Genomic DNA, 13,186 nt, shown 5'->3' with positions numbered 1-13,186 from the left:
ACCTGAGCCCAGACTCTGTGTGGCCTATGTGCTACACCCCATCGGAGCGGGGTGAGCCGGCATGGCTCCCTCCCGCCCTGAGGGAAGGTTGAGCCCCAGTCACGCCCGACTACAGTCTTGATTATGTTCACTCAACGGCTCTCAAGGGCAAGAACTTTAATGGAATACAAGCATAGAGGGGGGAACACCAGAACTTTGAGTCTTTGAGAGGCAAAAAGAGCATTCGATTGCTATTAGCAATGGACAAGCCTCGGAAGATTTTGATGAGCACTCAAAGTTCAGATGTTTCTCTCACAATGTCCCTTATCCAGTTTTTGGGGTCTTCAATATTTGGCTGAAAAGCCTCACTTCCACTTCTACTCTTCATAGTCGATGACTTTTTATATTTTTTCACACACACAAACACCACACACACACACACACACACACACACACACACACACACACACACACACACACACACACACACACACCACACACACACACATGAGTAGGCTAAAATATATGGTAGTGGCCTGGCTGCTGGCAATCAGGACTGCATAAGTTGGTCACACGGCACAGCTCAAGAAGATTCTTGTTAAGCTCAAATGTTTTGGCTCTGCACTTTTGTATATAGAATATTTGGTCCTCTCTCCACTGTTGTGGAGTTAAAAGTGTCCATGATGTGCCAGCATGTCATGTTCTGATGTCCCAGACTGCACAGATGCGTTAGCAGGTAGAGAGAGTGTCACATGACTTAGCAGTTTCTCTGGGTAGCCTGTGTTCACGGCTTCTGAATGAAAAGCAAACATCCAATTTTAAAGTCTTCACTTAAACTTTTTCTATTGTACAGTTTGTAAATCAAAATTTTTTTTGGACGTTTAGTTTCAAGACCCATGGTTTTTCTTTCCTCCAGGAAAGTTTCTACAAATGGTTACTACCCCTTAAGAATTTAAATGAGTTTTCTATTCAGAGTCATTGGCTCACATGCTTTGAATATCATTACTAAAGAGCAATCCTAGCAGGCTTACATTTGGAGAGATGAAAGCCTGTCATCTTAACTACATTTTCATATCCAAATACAAAAATGAAAATGTACTGAAGTCTCCTAGATGGTTGACTACCAGGCTGCCCAGAGGATTCAGGGGGCCTGGGGCAAAGCAATTTCAGGGCCCTTCCATAAAAAAGTTGCAATACTATAGACTACTTATTTTCATGGGGGCCCCTGCAGGGCCTGGGGCAAATTACCCCACTTCCCCCCCCCCCCCCAGGCAGTCCTGTTTTTTTGTTTGTTTGGGGTTTTTTTGCTTGAGGCAGGAAAAAACCTAGAGCCGGCCCTGCTTTTAGAGACACAGCTGTGATGCTAAAAGGCATCCAGTGTAGCTGCTGTTTGTCGGCAGAGAGAGCTCTTCCACTGACACAAAACTTACACCCCCCACGAGCAGCAGTGGCTTTGTTGGCACGGTATGCGTGTGTGTTTTTTAACTACAAAAATTTTGCCGAAGTGCCAGTACAGACAGAGCCTGAGAGCCACCATCATGCTACCCCCTGCCTCCAGTTAGAGGAAGAATTGCTTGTGCTTAATTGGATGTCAGCTCCTTGACACCAGCAGTCTGTTACCCACCCACCCAATCTCCTCATGGCAATGCTAGTCCTCACTATGTTTTGCACGTTAACAATAAGTGTACCTCAAGCCCCTCTGAAGAGTTCCTTTGTGGAATCCAGCCAACATCACTGGGTAAAAGAAATACCAGGTTTGTTATTCCCAGGGGGACAGTATAAGCACCATCTTGTTTCGTTCACCTGAGGATCAGCTTCTATATAACATCACAGCACTGAGATACATTTACAGTGAAAACAATCATAAGTTTATCATCAAAGACTAAGATTTAAGAGATAATGGGAAAGGATGATGGATACATGATTTGGTTTTATATGAAACTTTCTAACTCTTCCTATAGAATAAATTTAAACAGATTAACCACACTGCCTGGTTACTTCCTCAGGTGCAGGACCTAGAGGTGTCCTTTTGCCTTCTCCTTGTATCTCCCCAAATTCACTGTTTGTCCCCAGAGTAAGGATGACCCATCCCCAAGGGTTTATTCCCTGGTGTGCTGACTTCATATCCTCATGATTACTTCCTATGCAAATAGAGCTTCCGCTGTGTTGGTTTACAATGTTCAATTTACATGTGAACCAGAGCACACAGGCGAATAGCCTGTCTGGCAGAAACCTGTTGTCAACAATGCCTTGATTCAGGTACACACACACAAACCCTTTCTTACATAGTATTTGTACACATATTTCACAACAATATTGATGACCAGTGAGATCATTTAAGGCAAGGATTGGCAACCTTTGGCCGGGCTGACTTGTTTACCTGCCAAGTTTGCAGGTTCGGCCGATCACAGCTCCCACTGGTCGTGGTTCACCGCTCCAGGCCAATGGGGGGCTGCAGGAAGCGGCGCGGGCCAAGGGATGTGCTAGCCGCAGCTTCCCGCCGCCCCCGTTGGCCTGGAGCGATGAACCCTGGCCAGTGGGAGCCAGGGTGCTTACCCTGGTGGGCTGTGTGCCAAAGATTGCCGATCCCTGATTTAAGGTCTTGCAGGATGTTTTTTGTGGATAAATGCTATGAAAGCAGTGTGCTAGTTATAGACAGTTTGTCAGGCCTGTCAGAAGTTAAACACACAATGAACACTTTGGGGCTCTTAGGATAACACTAACCCAGCTGAAAACTGGGATAAACTGCCACTGAATCACTGGCAACAACTATGGAAAAGTGGGATGTGGGGAGAGTATAGTGTAGATGTGGCCACAGGGACATCTCCAAATTTCTGTAATTCATGCCCCCTTCATTGTCATAGCAGCTAAAATTTCTCATTGCTCCAATCTACCAGATATGGATAGAAAGAAAAAAATATCAGGGGGAAAACAGAAAGTTATAGTGAGGCAAGGAATTAGTGTGGAGAGAGATGCAATCAGAGGGAGAGCTAAAATATTCCAATTTTTTTTCTATAAACTTCAGATTCTTCAATCTCTAGTGTAAATCCCACCCCAGACACTGTAAGACCTACCCTGATTGGTATTAAAAAGTTTGCCAACAGTTACAACATAGTGGTGCCCAAGAAGCCAGTTTCCCCTTATGGTTAAAAGAGGAAGTTTGTGGCATCATGGATACTAATCTGTTGTAACTGTTGGTCAATTTTGTTTTTCTCATGGCCACTATTGTCTCTGTCTAGGAAGCTTTACGACCCCTATCACCACAGTATCTGAGTACCTAGTAAGTATTTAATCAATCTTTGAGTCAGCTTTGTTTCTAGTCTGCAAACAGGCATGTGTACGATAGGTCAACATATGTACACACATGTTATAAGCTGAGTTATGCTGTCCCTTCACTTTCCCTGCCTGCTGAGTTGTGACCGAGCAGGGCACAGAGTCTAAGAAATCCCTCAGACAGCATTCCATCAAAGTTGAGCAGCTGTGGTAGTTCTAAGATGGGAGTTATACATACACGATTGGGAGCATCAGAGAATGTAATTAATTCTCCCCATTAAAACATCCCTGTCCTTGTGTGCCAATTTAAAATGTATCAACTGGAGACATATAAAATTGAATACAACTTCAAATACTGGGACTCTTCTCCTAAGTACTTTATTCCTATTATCAGCTTCTCAGCAATTCAGGCACTATTCTGAAGTAAATTGAAACAAGGTCCCTTAGCAATTAACTGGGGGAGAGCGGGAAGGGCAGAAATGTGGATGTGTTGGTAAGAGCTTTGATGCAGATTCCAACTCAATCATCCTTAGGTGCTTTTTCTGAAAGCCAAACACACAGTTTACAAGAGACAGAACGTTTCTTTTTGATTGCTCTAGGCTTGGTCTCAGGTTACTAGTTTTTTCTCAGGGATTTACTGCACATGACTAGAGACTACAGATCAAATTCACAGCCTGATTTATTTTTTTAATCAGTGGAATTGTGCTCATGTATACCAAGAGGTGAATTTGTACTGATCTTTTGGAGAGGGTTTTTTGGTGGTGGTGTTTTGTTTTTTGTTTTGGTTTTTTTTGGGGGGGGGTGGGAGGAGGGAGTGGGAGGTTGAAAGAGAGGTTTAAACTGGGTGAAATAATGCACAAGCAATATTGAGTTCTCATTTTAAAGATTGAACCTCATCACTAGAATGAAACAAGAAAAAAATTATTCTGCAAGATAAAAGGTACAGTTCAGTCACTGGAACTTGCCTATAAATGCCGTTTATATATGGTTTGGAACACACTCACACCCCTCTAGAATGCCACTTGTCAACTATCTTTCCCAATTCTAGGCCCCTTGTGACTTCAGGTTTCAGAGAAGTAAATCAGAATCAGATCTATAAAGAAGTTTGGATGGAAACCAGGGCTTATCCAAATTTAGCCATTTGGAATTAGATTTCCTTTTCGGATAACACTAAAGAATTCTGCCACTACATATGACCTATATCGTTTCAATATCTTTAGTTTATCAGTGCATTATAAGATCATTAAGAGCACAAAGTGAAATTTATATGGAGCATAACATTGCTTTTTACTGATTCATCTGCTTTATTGTAGTAGACCTTTCTACACCATAATGGGAAGGTTTATCATATGAAATGTATATCAGAAAATTAATTTGATATGAAATGGAGATATGCTAACTGATTACCTATTATATAGTTTGTCTTCTGTAAATAGACTTGAGGGTTTCACAACATCTTGCATAGAGCAATAAACAATAGGACTGAAGAGACCACGGGATGTCCCGCTGCACTGAGTTAGATTTTTCTGTTAGTGTTTATCTAACCCTAATGTATCCATTAAAACTTAATGACTGACTGTGCCTCTACCACTTCTTTAGATACATCATTTCATTGCTAATTGCAAGAGGAAAGGAGAGGATAAGAGCGAGGACTAGCCACGCATAACAGATGTTAGTCATGTTACTTAATGCACTAGTAGAAGGTACTCAGATACTACGGTAATGATGGAAATATAAGAATGTATAAAGAATAGAATTACCATTCTGAAGTGTCTCCTAGCCCAAAATATTTTCTTTTTAATTTCAAATCAGTTCCTGCGCTGATGGTAAATCACACATCCCTCTGTACTGCCCCCTCTCAAGTATTTCTAGCAATTTGTAATATCAGTCATTGCTTTTCTCTTCTTTCCACCCATGCTTTCTTATGTGAGAAACCCAATCAGTTTCATACTGAAGTCAATACCAAAACTCCCTTTTGATTAAAAATGGAAACAGGGCTGACTTATTAGGTTCCCTTAATTCCTCTTTAGAAGTTAAATCTTCTAATTCTTTTAGCGTTTGCCATTCTTGCTCTATTTCTTTTTAGATTTAAGGCTTTTGATTTTTAAATGAGACATCCATATTACATGCAGTACCTGAAGTGTGGTCATATACTGGCAAATTATCCACAAGCAAGTCTTTTGTATCATCTCCCACCAAGACACCTCATTTTATTCACATGATCTGATTTTACTTCATAGGGGAAAAGTGAAGAAAAAAAAAAGTTCATAGTGAATGGTATAGTGATTTACTAAAGCCAGCAACTTCTGTATAAACAACTTTAGTCCCACACTTTCACTGGTTTTAGCTGTGCTAGTGCTCCTTTCAAGAGATCATCTTCCTTTAACCTAGTGATTGTTTTCCAGTTAGTCACAAAGGGATGTACCGTGGCCACCCAGTGATATGTGTTGCCTGTGTTGACCTTTTAACCCTGACAACCACCACTCACTTACAAAGAGAGTGAAAACAGGACTGTTACTTTACGGAACAGAAAGCAAACATACACAGTATGAACCTTCCTCACAACATCACTATTTTACCAAAATGCTCTGGAAATTACATTAGTTTCTCAGGTGTTATATCCTCATTCCAAAGAGCATACCTGAAAGAAACTATGGCTTTGGCTTTAGTGGACAAATGACAAAGTATTTAACAACTGCTTCAAGCAAATATTTTCTAAATAGGAAGTGACTGAGTGAAACTGTAAAAATATTGGGCCATATTTTCTACTGGTGTAAATGAACATGACGACTCCCATCTTCACCAGTTGAGGATTTGGCCCATCATGGGGTCTGCTTCCACTAGTATTTCTGATGTAGGTTTATTTTTAAATGCACTTTACAAAACCTGATCAGACTTATACAGGATATCTGAAGCAACATTTGATGACAAAGATCCATTGCATTACTAGAAGTTAACAAATAATTCCCAGGACTTTACAAAATATATCACATACCTATTTCTGTGATAAAAACTTGAATTTTTTTTAATTTGATTTTTTAAGGCAGCAGTAATGGATGTGACCCTTTATAATCACCACCCTTAAAATATTTCAAAACCATTAAAAAAAGATTGCTAGGGTAAAAGTCAATCTATAACTATTGTAGCAGTCATAGAAGCACAGAGATTAGGTGTGTGTCTCTCTCTCTCTCACACACACACACACCATTTAATTGTACAAGTGTTCCAGGAAAGAGTCTAAGAAATTTGTCCATTACCCTTGTGAGCAGTGGATTAGAAATGCCATTGCTAACTCTAGCCCTATGGCTCTGCCCTCCTGTGTTAGACCACAGAATGCTTTACAAAAATCTTACACAGTACTGAGCTGCCTCATTCCCATTTAGATTTCTTTTTCCAGCAAGAAGATCAAGAGAAGAAGCTAAATCCAAGGAGCCAGGAAGAGCCCATGGGCATATTCAAGTCCCTCTGTGGGGAAGCCAACCTCAAGGAGCCCAGCAGAACAGAGCATGTGCAATCACATTTTGAACGTTTGCACAGAATACTGTGAGCAAGGTCTCATTTTGGCAACTCGTGGGCAGAACTAGGAGTATCACAGTTTTTTGCCTCCAATCTCATGCTTGGGTGGAGCAGTGCATGTTGACATTTGTAATCTCTGCAGGCTACACCCCCTAGAAGCAGGCGTAAAGCTGTCCTGCAGAGGCTCAGGAGCATGAATACCAGGGTCCAGAACATGTGAAGAAGCAGGTCATAAACCCCAAATTGTCTATGAGTTCCATACTTAAATTTCACCAATCAATCATCAAGTGTAAACTCCTCAGGTGCTAGAACAGCCTTAACATGGAGTCCCAGACAGTCCCCTTGGATACTCCGATCCATCTTGCCAAACATGTAAGCTTACCTTTGTGATAGATGGTCCCTTACACCACAAATCACAGCACTATTCAGATTATTCCCAGTCACGCACCTCAGGTCCACTGCACTTTAGATCTCACACCAAAAACAACACTTGTAGCCAATCGTATAATAATCTATCCAAAGATTTATTAAATAGGAAAAGGAAAGGAGTGTTATTTACAAGGTTAAAGCAGGTACACATATACACACACACAAATGAGTTACAGAGTTAAGTTCAAAAGCTAATAGAAGCTTCTAGAATAAGCAAGCTCTATATCTCCCTTAGGGCTAACCTAGGCTAAACAATGCAGGATCTCTTGTTTATGCCTAGAAAACCTTGCCCTTGAGAGTCCAAGCAGCAGAGAAATAGTTTATTGTTAGAGGTTTTATCCCATTTCCTGAGCTGCCAGTTCAGCTGATGAGAGGGGTTCACTTGCATGTCTCCTCTTCATGACAGGAGGCAGAGCAATCAGTCTTTTGTCCTCTGATGTTCACAAGACACTAGAACCTCAGAATTACTAACACTAGAGCTATGAATTGACCAGTCAACCACATCACTCATTTGGAACAGGAAGTACGCAATCAGGCAGCAACAGAGACAAAAAATAAACGCACAGTACTGTGTTAACACAAACTACTAAAAAAATAAAGGGAAAGTTTAAAAAAAAGATTTGAGAAGATAAGGAGACAATTTAAATAAAACAAGCACAGAAACAAAGGTGGCTAAAAGTGGCATTTTTCTTCTGCATAGTAAAGTTTCAAAGCTGTATTAAGTCAATATTCAGTTGTAAACTTTTGAAAGAACAACCATAACATTTTGTTCAGAGTTACGAACAACCTCCGTTTCTGAGGTGTTTGTAACTGAGGTTCTATTGTAGTTCTTCTGGTGTTGATGGGCCTTCTTTGCTAGATAGGAGATCACACCTCTTGTTGAAGACTAGTATTTCACATATTAATTCTTCTCTCCTGTCTGATGATTTACTGTTACAGAACAAATACTTAAATATTACCTTTTAGCAATGGATACAGATATTATAAGTAAGATTAATGCATGCAGCAATTTACAAGCATTCCATAAAGTCTAAACTCTAAGCACATTTTTATAAAACTAATACCAATTTTAACAATACTGACACATGGGTGAACCATAATGGTTCCAGCTATGTATTGATACCTACAGGCCTTGGCATGAGCTGGCACCTGGTCTGCCAGTATCACAGGGGTGTTTTATTTGCAAAGAGTTGCCTTCTCTATCCCCATATCTACTCTAGCAACACCATCATAGGACCCAACCACACCATCAGGGGTTCATTCATTTCATTTCATCTACTAATGTGATATATGCCATCATGTGTCAGCAATGCCGCTCTGCCATGTACATTGGCCAAACCGGACAATCTCTACGTAAAAGGATAAATAGACACAAATCAGGCATCAGGAACGGTAATATACAAAAGCCTGGACACACTCGCTGGACATTCAACAACAGATTTTAAAGTAGCCATCCTTCAACAAAAAAAACTTCAAAAATAGATTTCAAAGAGAAATTGCTGTGCTACAGTTCATTTGCAAACTTAACAGCAACAATTTGGGCTTGAATAGGGACTGGGAGTGGCTGGCTCACTACAAAAGCAATTTTCCCTCTCTTGGTATTGACACCTCCTCATCAATTATTGGAAGTGGACACATCCACCCTGACTGAATTAGCCTTCATCACTGGTTCTCCACTTGTAAGGTAACTCCGTTCTCTTCATGTGACAATATGTATTTATGCCTGTATCTATAATTTTCACTCCATACGTCTGAAGAAGTGGGTTTTTTACCCACAGAAGCTTATGCCCAAATAAATAGGTTAGTAGTCTAAGACCCTGATTCTACAAGTGCTTACATATGTCCATTTTTTGACTCATGTCAATAGTTCTTTACCCCAGTGGAATGATCCAAATGAGTAAATTTACACACATGCATAAATATATGCAGGATTGCATGTGGTGCATAAGTTCTTGTCAAGTTGCTAGCGAGGCCCTAGGCTGAGGAAAGTTTAGATTCTGCTTCTTTCCAGTCTATGAAAGAATTCATATTGTGGTCTTCTCTGTCAATCCTACAGCAGTGTTTTTAGATTTTCAGATGTATCATACAATGTCCTCTAAAGTTGGAAACAAAACAAAAGCAATTGAGAGAGGGACAAATTCATTGCTAAAAAAAGTGGTGGGGGCGGTGGGAAATCAAGTCAAATAAAAGAGACAAAGGAAATATAAATACAGAGGTGGGTGAAGAGGAGTTCCATCTGGGAGGCTGACCACTCAAGTGATTTAAATCACTATTAAAATGCCAGGCAATCAATCACACTATATAAAATTCATGAGGGTAGTAATTCCTCCTTAAGTTATCATGCAACAATGCAATTTGTTATACAGTATCAGTGCCTTCACCAAATACAATTTCACCCAATCTATCTTTTGGATCTGAAACTTATTATTCAATGCTTGAATCAGACAAACTGCGAAACGTTTTCCACAAATATGTATTCACATGTAAAGAAGGTACCTTTGCTTCCTTCTGTGTTTTCAAGACTAGAAAGCATTATATAAGACCTACATATTATTATTCTTGCAAGGAACTGCTTGAAATCAGATACAAATCAACACTTATTTTCAAAAGTCATTCAACAAATAATTTTGAATGAGTACCTCCAAGAAAATTGCAACATGTCCATGGACAATTCATGAACAGCAAGAAGGAATATTTGTTACAAATTATTTCTTATCGATTATTTGCCCAGCTCAATTTAATGCATGCACTTCTGGGATTGGTCTTTGATTGTCATCTTTGGTAAGCAAGCTCTTTGTACACTAAAACATTGTCCCTTTTCTAAGTATAACCATCTGAACTCCTTTAATCCTCAGGCAGTCACTAGATGAGAAATCCTAATTTGGTAATATCAAGTACTGGCAAACATTCTGGAGTTATACTGCAGTTTGCAAAAGTTGTGGGTCTCGTATTAATAGTAATTTCAGCTCACATGCTAATCCTGCTGTTGCTCTACACTTCTATTTGGCAACAGAAATCAAAATCAATTTTTCCGTTGAGAACCGCTTATTTAGAAAAATCCTGGCTACTGGGGAACTGAGATCCCCTTATTTTAATTGTACTTTTATGTTGGTCTTTAATACTCACAAGAATGATAAAGCATCTGTCCCAAAACACTTAAAACTAGAATGTATATTAGATACCCAAACGCTTGAGCACTGTGGTATTAGCAGGGGGCCCCTGGCTAAATTTCAAATTAGGTGATTTAAAAGTTCTGGGAGGAAGTTAGGCAGAACATAAAAGGGTGCCTTATTTTTCTTCACTCCTATAATGATCTGTTTTGTAGTAGTGTTGGGTGCTGTGAAACAGCTACTATTTTCCAACAATGGTGTGTCAGTTGCACATGTTTCAGCTCATGTGTACACTCAGGTTAACACCCAAACTGTTCAGAACAGTGACATAGAATCCTCGGTGACCAAAAGTTATCAGGACATTAGGGTTCTGATCTTCCAAAAGATGGAGCCTTCAGCATCCCAAAACTCATTTACTCTATGCCAAGGCATTGACTCCAAAGGGAGATGTCACCTACCAAATAACTGACACCTCTTCCTGCTGCATTATTGGGATGAATTCTTCTCTTCACTAAAATCAACAGCAAAACATCCATCACCATCAGTGGGGCCAGTATTTCACCCTTGGCATTTCTTGATGGTATGCCATTTAAGTACTGTCCCTGATTAAACTTGTGATCTCTGACCATTGTAGCCTGGCTGTAGAGTGGCTCACTGAGGTATAAAATTATGTATGATATACTACAGTCAATATCACACAGGAACTTTTGTTTGTGTCCCAAGTGTGACAAGTAGAAAGTGTTCCCTTAGGTCCCTCAGATGGTTGCAGTTGTCATAGTTCATACATAGAAAATACCAGGGCCAGTGTGGCAAATATAAATATCTTTTCATATCAGAATAGGCCAAAATGTCTCTCCGTTTTTCTCCTGCTCTTATAAGAAATCAACAGACAGGGGATAATGGTTTCTTACAGAGGCTTGTGACTTTTTCAAAACATGCCTGTAACTAAGTATGACTTGATTTGTTTTTTAATCTAGTCTAATGGATTATTTATAAAGTGTTACAGAAGTAACACTGGTCACTCATTTGCTGGCACAAATTACTTAACAGTGTCTCTTATTCTACAGTGAGTTCTCTCAGCATAGCACCAGTAACCCTAGACTTGCTACTCATTATATCAGGGGTAAGCAACCTCAGGCACTCATGCCGAAGGTGGCACGTGAGCTGATTTTCAGTGGCACTCAGACAGCCTGGGTCATGGCCACCGGTCCAGGGGGCTCTGCATTTTAATTTAATTTTAAATTAAGCTTCTTAAACATTTTAAAAACCTTATTTACTTTACATACAACACTAGTTTGTTATATATTATAGACATAGAAAGAGACCTTCTAAAGACGTTCAAATGTATTCCTGGCATGGAAAACCTTAAATTAGAGTGAATAAATGAAGACTCGGCACACCACTTCTGAAAGGTTGCCGACCCCTGCATTATATCCTGTCAATACAAATCATACCAATGAAGTCTTCAGCTTCTTGTGGCACTGCATGGGGGACCACTGCAGGATGAAGCCAAAACAAGCTCTCACAGTTTAGACCAATTTTACACAAACAGGCTGACGTGATGCAGAAAATCCATGTTGTGAACTCCCACACACATAAGTAATGTATAATATGTACAGTATGACTGGTACTCTAAGGTAATAATGTATAGGCAAAAGGCCCTCAGTTAAGGCTCTTCTGAGCCTTCCATTGCATGGTGGGATCAGACACTAAGGTCTAGTCCCACCATCCCTTTCCCTCTCCTAAGGCAGGATCCAGGGGCATCCCCCCATCCTCCAGTCTTTTCTTAACATTATCCTCTCAGTACTCCAGTGTGGTAGGGCAGCACTAATATCCCCATTTTACAGATAGGGACCTGGGACACAGAGACTAAGTAACTTGCACAAGGTCACACAGGAAGTCTGTAGCAGATCAGGGAATTGAATATGAATTTCCCAAATCCCAGGCTAGTGCCCTAACCACTTGATCATCCTTCCTCTCTTCAACCTGGCCATGACTCCATTGTTTTCAGCTTTGATGGATTACCACCATCTGCTGCCAAAATGGCTTCTTTATCCCTGGTGTCGCTAACATTGCGCCAAAGTAAAGAAAGCACAAGCCCTATGGTGGCCTTCCTAGTCTGCAGAAATGCCTGTAACATTATAACCACAAGCAAAAAATCTCCATATTGCTACATTTGTTTCACTCAAATGTGAGGGTGGGAAAGAGAGTGGCTTAGGTGTGGCCACAGCCCTTCTGTCAAAGACAGTGGATTTCTTTACCCATTCTACAGCTAGGGAAAACTACTTTTCAACACTAGGTCAAAGCAATAAGCTGCCACTTAAGTGGAATTGTAGGCTGTTCACAAGTCGTTTGGGCTTCACCAGTCACCTTTTCTTTATATGGTTCTGGTTCATAGCATGCAAAGTGAAGGAAAGATTGGTACAGGACCCCACCGTCTCCAAAAATCCCTCTGTTTTTCCATATAGACAAAATTGTGATACAATATACTAAACTGGAGAGTCCAGCCCCATTAAGACCTTTGTAAGAAATTCTAGTTTATTTTAAGGTATTTCTTCATGTTCAAGGAAAATGCCTGACTGCTCTGAAAACTGAAGTAATTCACTTGTCCCCCATCAATTTAGCTGACAGCATCAATTCATGAGACAGACAGGGCGGGTGAGGTAATCTCTATTGTTGGACAAACTTCTTCAGGTCTGAGGAAGAAAACTTTGTGCCCAGACCTGAATAACTCAAAAGCTGTCCTTTCTCCCAACAGCAGTTGGTCCAACAAAAGAGATTACCTCACCCACCCTGTCCGTCTCTATCCTGGGATCAACACCACAAACATCATCAATTCATTTCACATGAGCTGTCAAAGAACAAATATTAACAACTTG

General features: G+C 40.3%; 1 long non-coding RNA gene across 1 annotated transcript in view; it reads left to right on the top strand.

Moving 5' to 3' along the window:
* The window catches only part of LOC142046357 (uncharacterized), a 34,733-nt gene extending 27,982 nt beyond the window's left edge, over positions 1-6,751 (top strand). The window contains exon 3 of the long non-coding RNA XR_012655277.1: positions 6,650-6,751. This is a non-coding gene — a long non-coding RNA (uncharacterized LOC142046357). The remainder of the gene's footprint in view (positions 1-6,649) is intronic.
* Positions 6,752-13,186: the final 6,435 nt, after the last annotated feature.

This window comes from Chelonoidis abingdonii, chromosome 1, assembly GCF_003597395.2.
Source record: "Chelonoidis abingdonii isolate Lonesome George chromosome 1, CheloAbing_2.0, whole genome shotgun sequence".
NCBI lineage: Eukaryota > Metazoa > Chordata > Testudines > Testudinidae > Chelonoidis > Chelonoidis abingdonii.
The sequence above is the reverse complement of the archived record's forward strand: the minus strand, read 5'-3'. Positions and strand labels throughout refer to the sequence as shown.